The sequence below is a fragment of the Ornithodoros turicata genome, chromosome 2 (assembly GCF_037126465.1).
Source record: "Ornithodoros turicata isolate Travis chromosome 2, ASM3712646v1, whole genome shotgun sequence".
NCBI lineage: Eukaryota > Metazoa > Arthropoda > Arachnida > Ixodida > Argasidae > Ornithodoros > Ornithodoros turicata.
Genome location: NC_088202.1, coordinates 88,355,264 through 88,378,370, shown reverse-complemented (window position 1 = coordinate 88,378,370; position 23,107 = coordinate 88,355,264). Strand labels below are relative to the sequence as shown.

The 23,107-nt window shown below is 46.4% G+C and overlaps 1 protein-coding gene and 1 long non-coding RNA gene across 2 annotated transcripts in view; one reads left to right on the top strand and one right to left on the bottom strand.

The window, feature by feature from the left end:
* The window catches only part of LOC135385702 (POU domain, class 2, transcription factor 3-like), a 264,054-nt gene that overhangs the window by 167,269 nt on the left and 73,678 nt on the right, over positions 1 to 23,107 (bottom strand). The window lies entirely within an intron of this gene.
* The window catches only part of LOC135385704 (uncharacterized), a 29,101-nt gene continuing 15,094 nt past the window's right edge, over positions 9,101 to 23,107 (top strand). Inside the window, exon 1 of the long non-coding RNA XR_010420480.1 lies at positions 9,101 to 9,494. This is a non-coding gene — a long non-coding RNA (uncharacterized LOC135385704). The remainder of the gene's footprint in view (positions 9,495 to 23,107) is intronic.

The window sequence follows — 23,107 nt, the reverse complement described above, 5'->3', positions numbered from 1 at the left end:
AATGGTGAGTTTCGCAACTGACGGGCACTGGTATGACAAGAGAGGCGTTCCGCCTGACCATCCAATACCTTAGCAACATGCCTCTTCAAATGCGTTATAAAGCTACGTAAATATAAGACGCGGGTTCCCGATGAATGATGGCGAGGCGGTGCTTGTCCAAGAGACAGCCTATATAGTTCAGTACAATGTAGCAGGCCAGTAAAAAAAATTCGACATTTACTGGGAAAAAGCAAGAGTCGCATAAAGGCTAAGCATTTTTGTAACGCGAACGTAAAACAGGTGCTGCACATGTTGCCTCTCACAAATGGAAAGGTTCACATTGTGTTGCTGACCCATGCGTGAACGCGCCTGGGTTGCGCTTCGCACACGGCTCTGTCTATGCGCGCATGAAATGAATACTTCCATGTTCATATTTCTTCTTTATCTTTTTGCGTATAGTTGGAGTACAATAGAAACGTACGGCCAGCTGGTGCTACGTTGACACGACGGGTTATATTTCAAAGTGTATATTAAATGATAGTTGAAATACTGTGTCTCCATACCGATTGCCCACGCAGCCGGAGAAAGAGCTCCCTTTTCAAATGCACCGGGACTCTCTGCATAAAATATTTTGAGTGTACGCATGTTAATTTTAAAAAAATGAAACAGAACCCCAGAAAATCTGCGCCGACAGCAATACTCGCTCGTGAAGTGGTTGCGCTTCTGTAGTGCTGCATGGATTGTGAGGAAAGTATCAAATGTAACCACCGTACGGTATTTCATGGAAGCGAACGACGTCAGGAAGATCACGTGGACGACGCCCTACTAAGAACGAAACAAAAATAAATACATGTAGGTATATTGTCAAGCCTTAGGCTCCGCCAGAAGTATACTGCACAAACCGCTTGACCTACACGATTTAATTGACGGGGAAAGTGAAAATAAAAGCACAAGGCCGAAGTGATTGGACTGCAGTGTTCAAGTATTCCGGTAGTACTCGTATGTATTCATGAACGAGGTACGAAAGAGGAGGAGGATGAGATGATGATGGTGTTGATAGGGGAGGAAGTGTTGCGATCTCATAGAAGACATTCATACGATAAGGGATACGCACATGAAACTGAGCAAGTGGAGAAGACAGGTAGGTACGCGAGAAGGGGTAATAAATAGATCCAGTCAATGTGGTTATTCTTCTACGACGAAATATCATTACGGATGGAACGTCGATTAGGTGATATCAACATGTTGCCCGTGAATGTACGAGAGAAATGAAAATGTAGTTTACGCACTAAAATCAAGAGCGGTTCTTTAGCATGGTGTTCGCATGCAGAGGGTCATCGGCCAGGAACAAGTTGACTGCGATAAAAAAGAAGCAAAGCTTTGTTCTCCATTAATTGTTTTTTTTTCTTTCTCCTTTCATTTCTTTTTTGTCCGGACTGCATTGAAAAACTCCCGATATTCGTTCGATGGCTTTCTATATCCCTATCCTCGCGACACATTTGCGGTACAGCAAGGCACTCAAAAAGAAAATGCCTTTTCCCCCGTATATCGTCAGATCCACACTCCAAATCTGCTTGTGTAATATTGGTTCTGTTGTTTAATCATAACATCTACTCCTTGTAACAAGGCCAGTGCCATCACAGTAACAAAAAAAAGTCACATTACAGAGAAGTCGAGGTTCAGGAAGGAAAGCCAGACAGATAGTCAAATGAAAGTGAAGATCGACGACAGCTGATGAGACAGACATCTAACCGTCCTCTTCCATTGTTTTCTCCCTTTTACTCATTAGGACGGTTCCATCGAGACAAAGGGGAGGCCGTTTCTCGAGCTTAACGATCCGCGAACGCTTTACGAGATGATGGCGCACCTCCTCAGTCAGCCTGTGTGATTATAATGGCAACGGAAGCGTTCTCTCTCAAAGATCGCGGGAGGGAGAATTACATGGTGCTCTCCTTCACTGCGAGCCCATATCCAAAATCGATGTCCTTCTAACCAGCCCCACCCTCGCCGAAATCATAAATACTGCGAGGTATATAAAAACACATATATAAATATACGGGAGCAGATCGTATAACTCGGAGATCCTGATTACACATTTCGGCATTACGGTGACCGGTGGCTCCGCGCGTGGGAGTGTGTGGCCCGGAGCGAGAATTAAAGAGGGCAAAACGCCGGTTCCGCCGGGTTAAATTGAGGTTGTCATACATCGTGCGCACGGCCAACGTGTCATTACGCCGTTTCTGATAGAGAGCCTCTGGGTTGCACGCCTTCGGAAGCCTCTGTATTGATATCCTATTACTGCACTGCAGGCTGTGCTTTTCTCGTCTTGCTCTTTTATTTTTCATTTATTTTTGGCTAGCTAAGACTGTACCACGCCAGGAAATAAGGAATGGTGCAAGTTCGTCTTCCCTTTCCACCACTTTTTGTTCTTATTCGAGTGTTATGGGATGAATCCCCAGTATTGTTCCAACCATTTAATACGGTCATCGCTAACTATAATGAGATTTCAGTGTTTGAGCCACACGTGATGCGGAATATATTCCCATTTTTCACTTTCAGTATTTCGACTAAAGAACATCATTTTACCAGCGGCATGGGCGAGCTCGTTGGTGGTAGCCAAGGTCGTGCTGAACACTGGGAGGTGGTGGGTTCGAATCCTACCACTGGATGTGCCGTCTCAGGTTTTCCCTGGGTTTTCCGAAGACTTTCAAGACGAATGTCAGCGCAGTTCCTCCTGAAGTCGGCCCAGGACGCATATTCACCCCCCCCCCCACTCCTTCCTGCTGTCCTCTCTCCGACTGTCCACATCTGTCCGTCGGTCAGAGGCACCATGCTTCGCGGCGCTAACACACAATAAAAAAAATAAAAAATAAAAACATTACATTATATTAGATTAGAATTGGAGAAGAAAAATAAACTAAAGAACATCTTTCTCCGGTAACCGTAGCAAGCTTCGTGTCCTCGCATTTTTCTCCCTCGTAAACAATTATCAATTTCTGTCCAATAATGCTGTCTATACTTACGCTAACAAGGTGTTCGAGTACCACCTCACTTTATCATCGATATTACAGAAAAGCATGCGCTTTGCTTTCATCAGTAGCACGCGCGTTTCAGCTATACCATCATCCTCAAACTGGCCCACGCAGAGGGTGTAAGGAATGGACGACAACGAAGAAAGCAAAGAACGTTGGTGGCCGAGAGCTACCACAATCCTCATTATCGAGTAAGCGATCGAAGGGGCATTCTTACGGGCAATTGGAACTGGACAGCGGCACAAATGAACACCACTCGAGAAGAAACCGGGGACCACTTTGAACTGAAACCCTGGGGCCCACTGCGCCAGAGTACAGCTCGGCTCCAATTAGGAAGAAGACCACAGCCGTCGGTATACGCAGGAAATGCAAATTATTGCATTACGCTGTCACTAAAGGTTGTCCCATATTATACACCACATGCATGCACTTTTCTTGTATATTGCAGCATGATTCATTCGTGAATTTACACCTTAGTGGCGCGTTAATGAGCTCATATAGTGCTTAACGGCGCTACTGTTAATATAACAATGAGTAATCAACTCAGTGACGTTGCTCTGTCCGTATATATGTTTGATTCGAAATCACGTGCTCCATCACTCTCGCGCTACGCTTGGCACATGCGATCTCTCACTTATGCATTAACGTCATGCACATGTGTTTCCAGCAGACACGTCACACGGTCACAATAGATAGGAAAATGATTGTATATTCGGCGGACGCGCGCGAATATGCAGTAGGCCATTCGAAGGGAAGGCATGAGGTGCCGGAAGGCTTCTTAGAAAATGACGCACAATAAAGGACGCACGGCGAGCGCTAGCAGTACCCTTGAAAAACGCTTTTAAAGCTACATTTTTAAAACACTAACTTCACCACGTAACACTATGAAGACATATAACCACTGCACAGAATTATCACTCCAGATTTGTGGAAAGAGCGGGGCGTACGCCTTTTCGTGACAACTAAAGTAGCTCTATATAAGCGTCAAAGAAAGCTGTACCCCTCCCTGTTATGCGGTCAATTAAGTTCAGTGCTTACGATCAAGACATATACGATGAGCTGATACGGTACACGAAGGAAGCAATGCCGAGAAAAACTACGCAAACAATACGCAGTAGTAAACAAAAAAGTACCAAAACCCACGCGGCGGGACTGATCGATATACCCACCCAAAAGGAGTGGGGAGAAAAAACATCCCAGTCTATGAACATACCACAACGGAGAGCGATGCCCAGCCACATGCCACCGCAGAATATTCGTCATACCAACGCACTAGATGGGGGAAGGTATGGTCCCATACGCACAACAACAAGACACCAGGAAACACACCACATTCCTGTACGCACCTCGGATCCAGCTAATGCATTATAAGTTGCGGGCTCTGCCTTGTGTCGCTGCAATGAATGTGTTAACAATCACCACAATCTTTATTGGAATGTGGCAGTCCAAATGGAACGAGAACGAAGGGAGTAAGGAAAACGACCATTGGCGATCTGTAGCAGTTAAAAACATCGTGCTGTGGTTCTATATGCGATAACTACCAAAGGCAGTATATGCTGGGGAATAATTTCACAGCATAACACCAAGTGTCTCATGACATCTCTAGAGCTATATTCTTGTCATTCATGGCAATGCTTTGGAGCTTTTCTGTCTCTCTCTCTTTGCACAGCGACACAAGCTAACCGAAACACGGACTAGCTGGACCTACATTAATGCAAACTTGGACGGAGAAATAGCTTGATAAGTATTGGTGGAGAAGCGTTCCCTTACAGCTTCCCTCCTCACTTGAGAGCTCCTTGCTCTCGTTGCCACCAAGCTTAGAGTAAAAGAAAGAAAAGAAGAAGAAGAACGTCCAATGCTTTGTAACGGTATACTACGCAATAAAATACAATAACGACCCGAAGTACCAGGTGATCCAGGCGGTAGCCGAGCTAGATTTCCCAGAACACCTCTAAGGAGATTTGAACAAACTAATCATAAAAGTGCAACCAACAGCGACAAGATGCAAACTCATCACGCCTGCAAACAACCACAAGACCAGCACCGACAGTAAATCCGTTCGATCGCCATGCACTCCCCCCTCTCGTGTTCCACTGTGTATCGCGCGCCAGGTGCTGGGAAAAGCAAAACGTGAGAAGCCAGACGTGATTTCTCCTCACCCCGCGATAGCGTAGGGTAGGAAAGCGGCGCTAATCGCAGCCACCAACTAAGACAAACAGGGTGCGCCTGGCGAGAGCCTGATAGAGCGCCTAATACTTTGCACAAACCTCGCTCTAATAAATTATAGGTAGATATGCCACATTTCTCCTTGTCACACACGATGGGCAAACCTTCCTTTCTGGCCAAGAAAGCCATTCATCCATGTTTTGCAGAATGTTTCCCGATACGGCTTCTCCGCATATAAGCTCCCAAGATACCCACAAAGGGATGCTGAAATGCGTGCCTGCTGCTCCAAGAGCGTTACGTAACGGCGTGCTGCCATGAATATGAGGTTTGTAGCGCGGTAAGTCGCAGCGCAAATACGGATCAAAAGCGCCAAAGAAGGCAGACGTGACGATGTTTCCAGGAAGAAACGCACAGAAGTGCACAAGCGGCTTTCGTTGCATGAAGAGACAGCTTTTGAGGGATCAAAGGCGTAAATCGGCTTGAGAAGAATATTCACGAGGCAAGTGTCGGGCGATTACATATGTAATCCGTGTTGAAGACGCATTTTCTGGAGTTCGAGAAGAAGGCAGGGTTGGTTAACGTGCAAAACACACATCATCCTAGCTCCGCCAACACGTCCTCGACAATACGCTGTCTGAGGATTATACTGTTGTTCCTCTGTATATGATACACGAGACAATCACCGTTCGAGAAAGAACTTTTTAAAGTTATTCGGCTTATCCGTGTTTTTCACCTTTGAAAGGTTCTTCAAAAGTAGGACGCGATGAGATCCTTAGCCATTATTTCGTTCTCGGAGATACAGCAAAGGTTCATAGAAGGTTCTTGCACCATGAAGAGCTCTCGAATAACTTATTTTTTTTGTGCGCAGGCGCATCACGGACCAGGGCCTCGATGCTCAACTCGTCACGAGCTACCGCGACATGGCCAATCGTGACGTTCATTTGAAAATCTGAAATGGCGATAACAAACGGTATGTTCAGTTTAGCATCGAGCCCGAGGTAGCATACATCCCTTCCACCTGACTGGATTTTGTACTAGTGTATTTTGCACTCTGAAGAGGGTGTCACAACACTCACTAGCCAATCATCATCCTGAATGACATCGTTTTCTTCCCTGATTTGTTGAAAACAGGAACAACAACAACTGCATGAATGACGATGGGATGAGGTGATTCACCGCAACAATTGCGGTACCATACCTCAGTGCATGTGGGTTAATATATGAGTGGGATGACGATGAAAACAGGAAGCGTACACGTCTGGCGACTTTTACGCAATTATGCTAATTGTCACAAAAAGACGTAACGGCTCGCGCGTTCCACAAATCAAGAATGATAACGGTATCGTTCTCTCCAATGGTTGACCTTCACCGTGTTATGCGGTGAAGTTCCGTTCTAAAAGTGTACTTACTTGAGACGTTGAATAACATGCAAAGAAAGCACGTCATAATCTCCGCTGATATCTCGCTGCAGATATGCTTCATTATTTCCGCTTTCACGCATTGTTTCACCTCAACGCATATTTTCTTTGAAAGTGATTTGAACAGCGCAACACCGGGCAATGACCTCCCAGCCATGACACAGCACTGCCATGGGATGATAGCTCCCCGATGTGTTCTGACAGATCACATGGAAATATTTCGCTCGAACGCCTGCAAAACGGCGGATGTCAAATGGCCCAGGGACGTCCACAAACGCAACGCCAAACGAGTGACGTCTTTGAAGATGATCATCTTGAGAGGGTCGCGAATTCCAGGCGCCCGTTTATCCCCCCTTAAAACGCTTTCAATACGTGATGTACCGCTCATCCAGAGTCTACGAGTTTACAAACTGCAACGCGACTTCGTTTTCTTTAAAAGAGGGAGCGGGTGTTGAGGAGGGGGGGAGCTCTCCGTTTCATTCATCATCAGTGCTGTTGCGTCGGGCCCGTCCACGTGTCACGAAAAAAGAAAAAGGGAGAGAGAAAAATACAGAGAGGGAGCAAAGATGGGGCAGCGCGCGCGAGGGCAATTTGTCTGATAGATAACACACGCTAGTGAAGTTTTACTTGGAGACCCTCCAAGTTCCCCGAAGAAATCGTGGCATCGTTATTCATTCCAAGATACTCTCCTGCGTTTTGTATGATGAACCTCCCTTTTATACAGGTCTCTGTGCCCTTAGATTGATGATGCGGTTCTTGTGGTCTCTCCCTTTGCTTCCGTACAATACGGGACTGGGATAAATGCAACCGCCCTACCTAACGCCCCAGGAAGGAAACAAAATAAGCCCGCCGTACGTTAAAAAATCATAAAATAATTTTTTAAAAATAATTGATAAAAATTATTGTGTCACTTCGTTGGGGAACTTAACCCGGTTCTTGCCAGGATGCGGAAGTACGAAGCGACGTGTGTGCCTGTGAACCTTGCTTTCCTCACGCGCACTCACATTGCGGGGAAGCACGCTTTACAGGCGGCCCTTACGGGACAAGCGAGGAATGCAACGACTTGCTGCTAGTTTGCCATCCGTCGGTCATTATTTTGTTCAGCCAATCGTTATATTTGGCGTATTGATTTTGCTTCTTTTTTTTTAGTGAGGGTGGAGACTCTGTGTGGAAATGTACGTGCTGGAAATCTTGTGCGAATACTCGATTTGTCTATTAATCGAGAAAGTGTTGGGTAATCTAGAAATAAGGGTTCTGTTTATGATATGTCACCTATTTTAAGACTGTCGCGCGATATTGCAAAATCACAGTGCTTCCAATGAGATAAGAAGTGTAAATGAGTATTCACAGTCTGACGGGAATTTATTCAGCGAACAAGCGCAAGTTGTTCTAACGTGCAATGGAATAAGGTCTCGATTTACGCAAGAAATGAAATCGGAAAAACTAGAATGCAAGAAAAAAATTATGACCAACAGGTAGCCCCAGCTATAATAACACGAAAAAAAAAACCCCGAAGACACATGCAAACATGAACAGAGAGAGAGAGAGAAAAGGGTTGTAACCGACTCTTGTAACCGACGGGTATGGTAAAAGCGACAGCCGTTTCTCTACGTTTCGAATGTGTTTTACGAATACCCTATTTCCTTATGAAGCCTTTTTTACACGTTTCGTCGGTTGAGGCAATACAGCGACAGCAGCCGTTCTGTAGTGCAGCGTTTCATGCGGGCAGAAAGGCCAGAGCACAAAATACATGGATCTTGCGGAAGACTTTGAAATTGTCCAACCGGATGCAAAAAAATTCTGATTTAGTTTTAGCCAGAAAACGTGAAAAATATCGTCAAAACCGGAAGAAATCTGCTGAGACATGCAGCGTAGGGCGAATAATGTCACTCAAAGCGGCTCGAAATGTCTTCGCCAATGTCAAGGCCCCACGTTTATCAACAAGCAAGTGTTAGGTGATATCGTGAAAGTTTCGGAAGAGCAAGGACATTGCCATTCTCTCTCCCTTTCTTTCTGGAGGGGCACTTACGGGACGCATAAGAATGTTGTATACAGAATACACAGAAGAACACTCGTAGCAAAAAGTGCTTTTTTGCTTTTTCGCAGAAACCGTGCCAGTTAACTGTCTCTGGTTGCCGCCGGGAGACAAGAAGCAGCCCCGTCATCGTCCTGCGTGACGGTAACAGGCGTGAGCTTGAAGGGTGTGGGGACCTTCCCTTGTCACACACGTACGAGCCAAACAAAAACGAGAAAACGTAGCGCGAAAACAGATCGAAGTGTCGGCAGACAAAAACAGAGGCGCTCTCTCTTGCCTTCCCTCACCCTGTTTTATGAAGCCCAAGACGAACAGGGGTTGGTCAAGCAAGCGTTGCTCCCAAATGAAAGCTCCATCGCCGCCGTGGCTCCCATTAAGAGGGCGAGGGAAGAACTGCCCAAGAAGCAGCAGCCATTACGGCCAACGGAGAGAGCCCCCATCGAGGCTCGAGAAAAGTAACACCACGCCGCCCCGAATTAATGACCCAGTCTCCGAATAGATCGGCGAAAGGGTGCATCTACGCGTCTCCCTGGCCAGCGCCGCTTAATGGCTAATTGCGTCTTAATTCCCAACGCCAACTTTGGCAAAGACACCCTTGGGGTTTCTTCTTCCTCGAGGAGCTGCTCAGCGAGAGACCACTCGACGACAGCCAGCGCTCGGTGCCTGGCCTACCCGTGCCAGTGCTCGTGGTCGTACCAACTTCTCCGCTCCGATTGTGACTGCGGGCGGACGAATCCTGGCCGTTTTCGACGATTCTCCATCCCAGAATTCATGGCGAGTGGCGGACGATTAAAAATGGCCGCGACAGAGCTCAACACGACTAGCCAATGAGGAACGGGCATGCCGTGCCGCCGAACTTCTCAGGTGGGTCTTATGGATGTGTGCTTTCCGCCTCATAAGTTTAGTCGCACCGGTCGCATAGAGAGGAGTGTGTCGCACTTGGTGAATTTGTGCATATCAAGTACAAGTTAGCATCGGGTGTCGTAGAATCCGGCTATACGATGAATCAACGGCCACCCTAGACAGAAACGTTTAAACTCGATAGGCAACATTTTCGATAAAATGCGAAGCCCCGCGGTGTTTTACAGTGAGGATTACATGGTACGTCTAAAAATAATGAGATTGGGGCTATAAATATGAATATTAACAAATGAACTGCAAATCAGCATTATCCGGATCGAAATACCTCCTGTGGGAAACCACACGCCGTAGAGGACGTTGCTCCAGCATATATGACATCGTTCCCAGCTTCAGCGACTGGATATCCTCAGCCGGTCTTTCGAGACATTTTCGTGTCATCCTTAATGTGTGAATGTCAACTTTGGCGTGGGATTTCGGTTTCTGTAAAAGAAATATTGACTAAAAAGAAATCAGATAAGGCGATTACGGGGCTGCGGAACCACTGCAATACCCTTTTGGAATATCCTTGGCATGTGCCTAACCCTTTGTCCGAGCTTTACGGGAACTTCAACATAATATACCGTTAGTTAACTGACCCTCATGCACGAATTCTGCTTGAACAATATAGCAGCTCCCGTGGTAGAGTGGTTAGGATGACCGCTTCCCACCGCGAGACTGGGAGGTGACACGGGTTCGAATCCTGGCACCGGCTGTGCTGTCTGAGGTTTTCCCTGGGTTTTCCGAAGACTTTCCAGACGAATGTCGGCAAAGTTCCCCTTGAAATCGGCCCAGGACGCATACTAACCCCCTGTTCCCCACTGCTTCCTGCTGTCGTCTCTCCATCTGTCCACGTCTGTACGCCGCTCATAGCCATAGTTGCTTCGCGGTGCTAACACTGAATAAAAGAAAAAATATGTTTGAACAATACACGGATAGCCGAAAAAAAAAAGATGAACTAATACTGCTCTTGAATTCGTTCTCGACTTTTTTGCACGCGATGAGCTTGCGTTTCGCATTTCGTCATTTGGTTTCAGAACCATATTCGAAACGATTCACCGGCTGTTATGACACGCTTAAAGATGTGTCTATACCATCCAGGGTGCCATTAGGGTGCCTGAATATTAGCTAGTATTGAAGCACCCTAGTCCATATCATCCAGTTTTCATTCTCGTCGTTGGTGACTTTCTTGGAACGAGATTTGCAGAAATTTCTTACGCATCTAAGATATCGGCCAAAATGTCGTCTACAAAGTGATGATTCAAATACAACTCAGTAGACATCATTCGAACATAAATCACAAGATCCCTTTCGTTGGTCACAATTTCGTCTGTGCTTGACAACTTCCGGTTCCGGGAAAAGGCTAGTCTTCGACAATACCACACCTGTTGGTAAAGGCTTTGCACCGTGCACTTAAAACGTGTGCAGTCTGTAAAGCATGTTCTCCAAGGGCCTACTTTACCGTCTCGAAAGTTTCCGATGTGTTTTCGTTAAGCTTAACCGCTTGACGCTCAACGCTCTCGAGATTTCGTTTTTCTATTTTCACAACGTGTCGCTATTGCGCACACTTCCACGACTCGCTATGAAGTCAGTCGCATTAGCACTATCCAACTGAAAGTTGAACCCAAAATCAAGTATAACTGTACTATTCAGCTGGTATGGACGGGTGGCTATACAGCATTGACAGGCTTTGAGACATGCGCTCAAATGCATTTCTTCATTAAGCAAACTTCCTACATGGAGGTGTAGCTAATTAAATACAATAGCATGCAAGACATAGGTATATACCCGACTTATTCCGATTAGAGGGAGTTTTAGCTGAACCAAGTTGTAAACCTAACTCGCGTGGAGTTTTTAATATCTGGCTCATTCGCTTTATGACAGCTATAACACTAAGTTTGCGGATTTACATGCATAAGTTTACATGCACGCTGATTGAAAATAGACGGATGCTGCAGTTACAACACTTCCCTGCAGAACTCTGGAGAAGCTTTGTCACTGAGAAAAGGACAGTGGCGTCGACTGCCTATATTGTAATTGTTCATAGCTAAATATACGAACAGGTTAGCACGTAAATAACTGGGATTCTAATTCGCTCATTACGTAGAGGCCCTAACCATCCCTCTCGAATACGGTAATTCGTATATCGGACGACAAAAAAATGTACTGCAGAAAAAAGAAAAGAAAGAAAGAAAAGAAAAAGCCGAAGGATGGGCAACATTGCTGTCAACTATGAAGGTGCACCCCATTCACCCCAAGGCCGTTTCGCTGTCCACATTGATGATCGTGCTCGTCTGGCGAAACGACACTCGTTCACATGTAGGACACTAAGTTTATGCATGTAATGCCTCAGGCGTATGAATTCTATTACACGAGGGTGCGTGATTCACATATGTCCTTCACTGGGTCGTCTCGTGAGAAATTTAGCCTTCTGCGAAAGAAGGTGGGCAAAATGTCAAACAAATTTTAGTGAACCAAATATGCACATAATGAACTTCATGTGAGCCAGTCCACACCTATGCAGGCATATGCTGCGGACAATTCGGAGCTACTTGAGGTTCTCTAACGTGAGCCGAAACTCCACGGCGTTCTAGGAAGCAATGTCTGCCTCCTCCTTTGATTGAATAACAAGTTCGTCCTTATTCGCCCGTTAAAGTCGTATATGTATATTTCAGTCATAAAAGCGTGAAAAGCACAAATCAGCACAAACAAAAAGAGCTGAAGTAAAACATGAAGGCACGTAACCACCTTTATACTGAAGCGTCTCACAGGCCGTTCAATCACGAGCGCGGTGGATGCATGACCGGCGTTCGATCCAATACGCTGTACTGAAATCCCAAGTAGCATTTACAGGAGCGTTTCGAGGAAACGTGTAAAACAAATCAATCGCTGAGCACCTAGCGACGACATGCAATACTGCAGTCTGCGCAATCTGCGGTAATCACGTTCACCTGACAGGAGTGATGGACAAGCGATACAAAGTTTCCCTTTCAACGGAACAGCATACAGAGTCGCTTAACAGGTCCATGCACATGAGAGCACCTTCATCAATTGTTCTATATCTAGGGAAGAGATAAACTCTGAGTTCTATCATGCGCCAAGACAGGCAAGAACGATGTCTTATTTTCTGACCCAAGCAAACCGTTGTTGGAAATGTCGTTGATTGCATTATTAGTATGCTTATAAGGTTCTAACGGTAACGACGTTTTCGGACATTCAACTTGGCTGCCTCATACGTGGGCGAGAGTATGTAATAAAAACATAAAGACCTAGCTAAAGTGCTACCAGAGTGGAAGCAATGTGGTTAGTTTGTGTACAATCATCGAAATGCACCGCACCAGCATTGCATGGTACAGCTAGAGAAGAGAGGCCAGTCCTGTGCCGGTAAGGAAATGTCCAAGAGCTTCGATGGACAAACGTTGCAAAATTGCACTCTCAACACTCAAAGGACCGTAACCTTGCCTATGGACAAACGTAAAACGAACTGCTGTCGTTCGTGAACAGCACACTGTAGTAAGACGTGCTCCGTGTCCGCAAGCGTGCCACAGGTGGGACAATAGGGGGAGTCATTTTCCCTAATCTCGTACATCTGAAGCGAGGTATTAGTGAGACTTAGCCGGTGCAGCAAAGATGCTCGTGGCCCGCTCACACCACGAGATATGGAAAACTCCAGGGATCGACGATACTCAAATGATTTCGCAGCAGCGAAGTACCGTAGGAACTTCGTACCGTAGTAGTAAGTACCGTAGGAAGGAATGTTCTCATCACTATGAGTAAACGGCATACAGTGCAGTCGCATCTATCGTTGCCGCGGGCAGCGACAGCGGCAGCATTTGCTGCCTCATTTCGTGCAATATCACTGCGTACACGAACCCGCTGGAAAATAATATTCCCATCCAGAGCGAAGTGGTGATGAACGTTGCTAGCAGTTTGAAGAACCTGAAAAGTTGGCGAGCAGAGCCATACGATGGAGATATCCTGTACCTGGCTTTTGAGTCCGACAAAGAGATCCGTACTTCCGACTTCACATATTCCAAAGCATTAACAATGTCCTTAATCTCTGCCGCCTTCATGGCAGTTCCTTACAATGTTCGCAAGCCCATGCATGTTAATGTTGACACAAGCCTTAGGTGGGCCCGCGTACCGATGTACGTTCTCTGGAGATAAATAAATAAATAATAATGTGTGTCCCTGCAATACGAACTAACAAGGAGTTTGGACAGCTAGACAGGAAGCGTGAATGGCTAGAGCGCATATTATCATACCGGACGCCACACCGCCACGAATGAGCGGCGCCATCTAGAGAGCAAAAAAACTATCAGCAGCGTCCTATTTTTGTAAGCTGCTGTTACACATTGCTTTCAAATAAAAACACCGGTATCTTATCTTCAGGATTATGTCTCATGCAGTCAGTGTTTTCGTAAGTACACACATCTTCACACGATCATTATTATTATATTTTTCGGATCCGAATGCCAGGGTATTAGCCACGTATCTGGTATAGTAACCGTCTCGCATATTTGTACACCTATATTCATAAATATAGAGGCATAACAATTCCGCATAAGACAGCACCGTTTAATTCCCCGTTGTCAGCACTTTGCACTGGTGACGCTTTCCACAAGAACGACAGCTGAAGGGACAAACACACGGCCCCAGCGACCACGCATTCCCTGCAACCTGCAACCCTCACGGTGCACGCGAATAGGGGCAATTCTAAAGTGTTCACGACAAGACCATTGATATGGCCGCCTGTAACATCTGACTCCGCTAAGTGGCAAATTTTGAACGTGCCAAAGATTAAAAAAAAGGGACGAATATCCGTAATGGATGAGGAACGTCCTAAAGAGAAATCTTTCTCTCACACTTTCGTGTCTTCCTCTATTTTCTGCACCAAAGGTGGGATCCCGCCTCCTCTCTCCATCTGGGAAAAGCCTCCCTTAAATGCACGTAGGCAGAGAGTAGAGAAACCATAAAGTACGACGTGATGCAGCCAATGTTCGTCTGGGATTGCCCGGACCCCGACTGAGATTGGTCCATCCATTCTGTTTCCCTGTTCTTCTCCCCCTACGCACAGGGATTCAAAACCAAATAATCTAAAAGAACAGTCGAATGTTGCGTTCAAAAACCCTCCCCACCATCAGCTAAAAGGAGAGGGAAGCACTTGCAAAGAGTAAAGAAATGGCGACACTGGGCGAGGGAAAAACATGTTTCCAGTCGAATTTTGGCGCCCTCCCAGGCTCTTACCTATTTCACCTTCTTTGATGGCGAAGTTAAATGTCGATTTTAAGAGGTTATCTCTATTTCCCTTCCATCGGATGGTTTCTCTTTTCGTTCTTTCTTCCTTGCTAAGACTTCTTCTCCAATGTCCAATTTCACTCTACTGAGTGGTATTTCTGGGATATATCTGCCCATGTTTTTCTTTCTCGCTAAGGTTTTAAGACCCGTACATTAGAAAAGTCCCTGACAACGAAATTTCAAATCCGATTCCTGCACACTTGCTTCACGCAAAGAGCAGGCATTTGTACGTATTTCTTTCGCAGAAGAATACTTAGCTTATTGATCCATTTTCTTTTATCGCGAATTTCCTGCTGCGTGATTCTCCTCCCATTTTGCCGAGGGAATCTCCGGCTGGAATATAATCCGGCTTTTCTTCCTTCTCTCCTGTTTTGATTTCTATTCTCGAAGTCAAAGCTTAGCATGACCACTCGAGCGGACGGATGCGATGTCATGCGGACACAGGAGGAGACGGGAGCCATCATGGCTGCCAAGACAGCTAGAAGAATCAAAACTGCCAATGCGACCGGTGCCATTTTGGATGCCGCAGTCATGCGATCGCCAAATTCCTGCGTATACGTATCAAATGCTACTTTTCAGTAAGTCCAAATAGCGTAGCAATAATCACAATTTACATAATAGCATACTACATGTTCTCAACAGCGAATGAATTAACTGATGCACAGCATACCTATGACGTTCTGAATCGAACGCAGAAGACAAGGTTATTTGGAACGTGCACAACAGGAATAGGCGTCGTGGAAAACAGGAGAAGTGACTAAATACCCTATACTGAACACAATAGGCCGCAAAATGTCTTTATTATACTCTTTGTTCTGTTTTATTCATTCTGGAGCGCCTAGTAGAGTGGCAGTTTGCGGTATCATGCAACATATTTTTTCTCTGATGTGCACCACCACCACCACCCTGATGTTTGGGCAAGTGATCGATAACGCTCATGCATATATTTGGGTCTCTACTTAAATACTACCGTGTCTCACAATCGTAACATCATGTCACGTGCTCATCACAGCCATTGAAGTAGTTCATACATTACATATAAATTTCCCAAGCTCAAATGCATCGCAGTGGCTCTTTCAAGCCGCAACGCAACCGCACACATCCTTCATATCCCAAAATCTCTATCGCGTCCCCTTTTCCCCGCAGCACCAGATTGCAGATTCCAGAGAGCCAACTGCGAAGGATATCCTCCACATAGCTGAAGTGCCAAAGGTTAAATTATGGGGGTGCTTACAACGTTGGGACACGACTAAGGGAAGAAAAAAGCCTGTCTCGTGATTAAAGGGGCAAACAAATGACGCAGCAGGAAAATAAGACAGGAGCAATGGGCGATGCTCCATCACCAGGTGGATGGGAAGGATGGAGGACACCGAAAAAGAGACACAGACGGAGCAAAAGAAGTGGTCACGAATTCCAGGGTGCACCTCCAGCCGACCTTCCCTGCGACCATTCGATGGCGGGGGAGAGAGAAGGCCATCACCTTCTCTGGAGAAATGAGCGCGGTTCTTTTTTTCTCGCTCCCCGTCATTATGAGCTCCTCTCTTTAAAGAGCGCTACCGACGGCCATAGTGATATTGTCTCCCGCAGATGAGAGAAGGTCGTCAAATCAAATTGAGATGTGCTGCCGTCTCACTTTTTGCCAATGAGTCGTATACAGAGGTTCCGGTCAGAATCAGTGATTCGTATCCCGGGCAACATATCGGTGATTCGCCTTTTTCGTTTCTTTAGTCTCTTGTTGAGAGTGAGTCGAGGAACATTCGTGAGACAGCAGGTGGAGTGATTGACGTCGGTGCCTCGAAATGATTTTGACTTCTCAACGGTGGAGATTCTCACACCTTAGAGGCGCATAAAGATCCATGTGTGTGAATGCTTATCGTATGTCTTTTGTCCATGTGGCGCTTATCATATCATAGAGCGCACGGCGGAGATACGAGCACCGGCCTAGGTAGTTCAGTTGGTAATTTGTCCGCCTTCTGGCACCAGGGGTGCGGGCTCGAACGTGGCTGAGGACGCCAGCAACGCGGTGGGAGCGTATAGCTGCCTTAGGCAAGCAGTCTTCCGCGAGAGACGTTAAACACGGTGTGCCGTGTGCTGAAATTTCAGCGGTCGTTAAAAAAAGCTCAGAGGGGGGGGGGGGATTCACAGACCAACTACTGTGGCGTCGCTCATGATTAGAGTTGTCTGGCGACGTAAAGCCACGGATTATCACTACCAGGAATACGAGCTTTCAAAGTGCAATTCACGTGATGTGCTGTGAAACCGTATCACGCGAAAATTACAGGAGTTATTTTGTATGAAAGTTACAGGAGTGATTTTATTTGAGCGAGCGGTGTCTTAATAACTGTAGTACTTCCGTCTTTTTTTACACCTACACTCTTAGAAATGAACTTCACCTTATAGCACGCTCAGCCAGCCAAATCTCGAATGATATCGTTATCTGACCTGATTTGTTGAAAACGGGAGGCGTACGCCTTTTCTGTGACAATTATGACCAGCATAAGTGTCACAAAAAAGCCGTACGCCTCGCGTTTCCATCAAATCAGGGCAGATAACGATATCATTCGAGATGATGGTTGGCTAAGAGCGTGCTATGCGGTGAAGTTCATTTTTAAGAGTGTAACTGCGCTTTCGTGAAACGGGAATGATTTTTTTTAACCGCATCATGGGGATACAGCAGTTGACAGAAGTTACAGTTGAATATTGCTTCTGCACAGCACACCACGCATTGTGATGCAGAGGAAAACCATGAAGGATAGATGGGAAGAAGGGCTCTGAAGGGAGACCCGCCTCCGTCCGAAGAAGAAAAGGCGGAGGAGAATCAGATGCCACAAAGACAATGGCGGATGAAGAGGAGGGGCAAAAAATTCAAACATTCGCCCTCAGCGTATTCTCCTCGGACGAACCTAGGGGAGAGAAAAGATACCGCTGCTTATACTAAAGGGGATGGAGCTTCGCGTGCCGCTGCTTACTTTATTTTACCGGCCCGTCTACTTAGGATTGTTGGACTTATATGCTTCCATCGCCCCGCGGGGTTTAAAGAGGATACCGGAGAACAAACAATGCCTCACATACGCCACACGAAACAAAGAGGCCAGCAATATATAAATGCGTTTTTCGCTGGCCAGTAGGGAAGGAAGAAGCTTTTCTCCCGAAGATTATACTCGGAGGAAAAAGTGCGTTCCGAGGCAAAAACTTTTTCTCTCCCATCTTTTGAGAGACGACAGATGGAAGTCCTTGGTAGGCGGCAGCTTCTTCCCAGAGATATCGCTAGAGCCGCGAAATAAACGCCGTCGTATAAATTTCATCGCGAGTTCTTTTACTCCGCCCCCTGCGCTCATAAAGTTTGTGCGCCAGGGAACGACGGTATCTCTCCTTCGGCCCTTGAGATACAATATCTCTCTCTGGGCGCCTGCTGCTGCTGGTCACCATTATTCGAACTGCTAGCAACTAATGTGGCACAGGAGCAATGATGGTAATATAGGTACACGAGTATCACTGCTGCTCTTATGACTTTCACTGATGCACGCAACAACGAGTAACTCAATCATTCGAAATAGGAGATTTGGAATAACGATCGTTGTTATTTTTCAGCCAACAAGGTGCTGCCATCCTCTGTTTTATGTTCTGGGAAGTCGGAATAACTACACAAATGGTGTCCCGCTGCACCTATTTCTGTCCATTACCGACTTTAACAATGATTGTATTCTTATGGCGAATTCGGGTGGTCATTTCGTGGCAACACGGCCTAGCGCTCTCAAATTGATAGGTCGGTGCTGCGCTGTATAACGTGATCGTTGCTACCCGAACATGGAGTGCCGGGAATCTAGCGGTTTTAGCCGCTTGGATCACGCTAGGGGCATCGCGGTCGCTCGTCTTCGGCTCCCGTCGTCTACTGACCCACGTGAACTTCGACGTGCGGGCCAATGCTCGCCACCCTCGCGGTGCCGATGTGACGACAACGGATACGGTTGGGCAATCCGCTGCCCGGTCGCTTCCAGGCCAGGCGGAAAAAGTGCTAGCGGGCAAATTCCTGGCACTCGGAGAGCGCCACGAGAATACACGACATAGCAACGTTTTGACTAAGCGAACGCAATTGCTCGGAATCTTGCAACAAAAGCAAGCAATGGAATAGGGTGCTGCCTCAGCGGTGAAAGCTCACACTACATCATCATTATTTATTTGTTGTTGTTGTTGTTTGGAATCTTGCAAAAAAAAAAAAAAAATCTGCCAGGAAATGATTACGTGAATTCGCCATCAGCTTGTCCACCGTGGAAATGTGAAACAACTCGCACCGGTCTGGTCGCTGCAAATAAACTGCACATGTATTCTGGTACAGCGCCTGAATTGATTGCATCCTTCCCAGAGCAGGTCCAGATCTCGAGCAACATGTGGAACACAATAATACTAAGCCACGTTGAAAGAGCCTTTCACGGAATGCAAATGATTCGAACTCGACTGCTGCTCTGGAGCGAAAACAAAGAATGTGGTAGCGTTCTTTAAATGTCCTTTCTCTCTCTGCCTCTTAACGAGCCACGGAACAGGGACTGCAGGAACGTGAAGGTGATGTGCCTGCAGCGCTGCGATAAGGCGGCTCATTTTCATCAACTGCGCGTATGCCGTAAATCAGCCGACCCGGTCGCGTGACCCCGGAATCTCGCAGGCGCACTCGGCCCGCGAACGGTGCGAAATGTGCGGACCACGCTCCGACCTGCAAAAATATACGCGACGGAAAAATCGCTTTTTGCGAGAGCGTAAAATAACGCTTCAAATGCGACTCCAAACGCGTCCGAAAGCGCCGGTAAGTGAATTTACCTAGCTTTTCGGCTTTAGAAACACAAAGCGAGTATGATATCGAGTGTTTGGCAATCTCTTTTGAAATTTTATTCTATTAGTGCCACACGGCGGGAACTATCCAAGCCGCTGAAACTAAGTTGTTACGTCATTTCTCTCAACACCGGACCAATGGGTTCTGGGATGATGAAACTTCAATACTGCTTCGAGCGAGCCAATAACTGGGCTTCGATTTGGATTCGGGAAACTAAAAATTGGGATTATCGGAGACGTTGGCTCGTCACCCAGCTAATTCTGCTATTTCCATGCTATCCCCGCAGACACACACAAAGAATGAGCAGGGTATCGGGTTTTCGGATTTATCGGGATAAAATCCGAAAACATACGCCGGTAAAATTTAAAGTCAACCAGATTCCTACGATAAACTCCGCTTTGGAGGGTTACTGAGACCGAGAGCTCAGCAAGAACGCCATATCCCATTTCGTGACTGATAGGAGGGCATTTTAGGACGTTTTGGCCATATTTCCCAGGTGTACCTGGAAATTGTCTAGCGCCTAGGGTTTTCCTTTTTCTGTGAATCACCCTTGCCCTTCTCCTCAATGTGGGCAAGGGTTTTCTTGTCACCTTGAAAAGACAGCTAGTTGTTGCAACGCACGCAGTAGGACGGGAAAACAAGCGAAAGCTGTCTTGCGATTATGTGAAGGAATATCCGGACTTCGAGATGTTCTGTTCACGCATCCAGGCGATCCAGCAACTGATGTCGTCCACAACTTCTGCCGCATTAAAAAGTGACGGTCCTTGCAAGGCAGCTTCTCGTTCTTTTTGTGAGGTTTCGCAGCAGTCTTCTTTTATTGTTACAGTGAATCACCTCATCCCATAATCATTCATGTAGTTGTTGTTCTTTTATATATTTTTTTCTGCCGAATTTCGCATATTAACTCAGTTATAGAACAAAAACGACGAAAACCGCCGAATTTTCTGAGAATAATGAACTCCGAAAATCCGAAGAGTAACTTACACTAATAAGTTACGTTAACGCTACTAAAGTGCGAACACACAGTTCTCAAACGCAAACGTGGAAGTCGGTAGGCAATCCAGGTATACGTAAAAAGATTTAGACAAGAAGCAGAAGAAAGTGCAGCAACCACGAGAATAGTACTGCAACCGTGTGAAGAAAGGCATTCTGCCAGCTCCTTGCAGGCGGAGAGCTCGGAAAACACACACGCACAGAGAAAGAGACAGAAACGCACGTCGCCATGTGCGTTCACCCGGCTCTCGGAGCCGTGTGGCACCGCGCGAACCGAACTTCCCCCAGATTTCGCCGCTCTTCTCAGTTGAGCTCGAACCATTGTTCAGTTAAATAGCTTCATTTCATTACTCGTTTCTTCCTGCTGGTATGAAATACGCAACCTAACTACCCACTTTAAACAGAGTAACGAACTTACACTATACATAGCTGTAGAAAAAAATGATCACGTAACAAATCTATCACCGGCAAGCTCGTCAACGTCATGTATAGCCAGATTTATTTATTTATTTTTTACTCTCTCAGAGAGCACCACAATGTGAAAAGAGACACAACAATTTATTCCAATCTACATATCGTATCGATACACCTATCATCTCTGCGTGTGTACATCCCTACACGCGCAGTGTAAGTAATTATCGGTTAGAAAACCACGAGATGCAGTTTTCGGAAGAGACAGTATAGATCGTTCGATGATGTCACAGTAACGCGATAGCACCTGTGAGGCACCACTGACAGCACCTCGAAGACAATGCAGAGCGACAGAGATGAGAGAGAAAAAAGTTGAGAAAAAAGGGCAAAGAAGTGCACTTCCTCTCAATTACAGGACGTATTGCTAAAGGAAGGACGGAGAGGAAAGAAACATAAAAGCCCGGAGCCCCAGAAAGAAGAGGGTGAGCAACCCACCGAAGACTGCTTCCAAAGGAAGGAAGGAAGCGACCATTTACTGCTTTATGAAGAAGGCGATGAGCTGCCACATTAATGGCAAGGAGAAGCCACAGGCGAGGAAAGAAACTGTGAAACTCCTATGACGTCATGCGCAGGTGTGACAGGGAGACCATGCGGACACACCTGCGGTGAGAAGTAATCTGCAGGAGATACGTGCGCTTCGATGCGCTGCTCTGCTGGTGACCTGTCAAAGAACAACCGAACCGTAATTTTGTAACGGGTGCCAAATGTACGTTTAGCATCACCCGTAAACCAGCGCATCAGCACGTCTTCCATACATGAAGGTTCTTTTCGAGTTGCACGTAGACGTGTACCTGCTCCACATTTGGTTCACGTTTTTAATTAGGGGTTCAGTACGTACGTTGATACGAATACGATATTCCCCGAGTGAGGGGGATGCCGGTCCGGTGGAAAATGCTATTGCATCGATTCATGTTTTTTTTTTTTTTTTTTTTAGTGATGGTGGATTGTCAGAGGTATTATAAACGCGATAGCGATAAGCGTACTAACGAAATTTACCTTTGCCCCATCTATCTGTTAGCTAGCTGCACTGCATCGTATACCTTTATGGGAGCCTGCCATATACATCACCCTGCCAGTTTCCCTCTACATGTCTGTTACGAATCACTTTTTTTTATTCAGTGCCGCCATGCAACTGTAGCAATGAACGCCGTGCATACGTCGACAGACCAAAAGAGAGCAGCCGGAAGGAATGGTGGACCGGGGGTTAGTATGCGTCCTGGGCCGACTTCAGTTGAACTGTGCAGATGATGCGTCTGGAAAGTCTACAAGAAAACCCGGGGAAGACTTCAGACAGCACAGCTGGTGGTAGGAAACGAACCCCCAAGGGTTCAGCACGACCTTGGGGTAACTGCCAACGAGTGGATACTGGTTTTCACGAATCAATCAATCAAACTGCGTTGATACTTCGCTGCCGTACCCTGTTAGAACTGAATGTAGAACAGCATAAAGTTCCCATCTGTTATTTGAAACGCACGAATTACACATTTTTAAAAAAGGTTTCCAATGCTGCCGTGAAAACCAAAAAAACTGGTCGCCACCTGGACCATTCTCGCAACAACGGATGGCTGAAGCCGTCTATTCGGAACATATGATCGAGCCACAGTTGTTGAAAGGCCAGTTTTCATGTTCGTTCTGAGAAGCACAACACGAAGTGACACGATGCGCATAATTCTCCCACGACAAAAATCGCACAGAGGCATCGAAATCATGGGACCACATGCGAAGACCCCCGCTGCTACACAGTCGTCGGCAGCAGCAGGTCACGCGCCTTTTCACGTAATGGCCTCGCTATTTTCCCACGTTCAGGGACAATCGCCTCGTTCGTCTTCAGGTGGTCATGAACAGTCGGCAAATTCGGCTCATCTGTTAGGGTTACATTTGCTGAAAGAAAGATATGAACGACGTGCACAAAACTCGGGTAGTTCACAGGGGCTCGCGCAGCGGTATGACGTACGACGTGTACGAGCTACGTACAAACGTATATGTAAGCAAA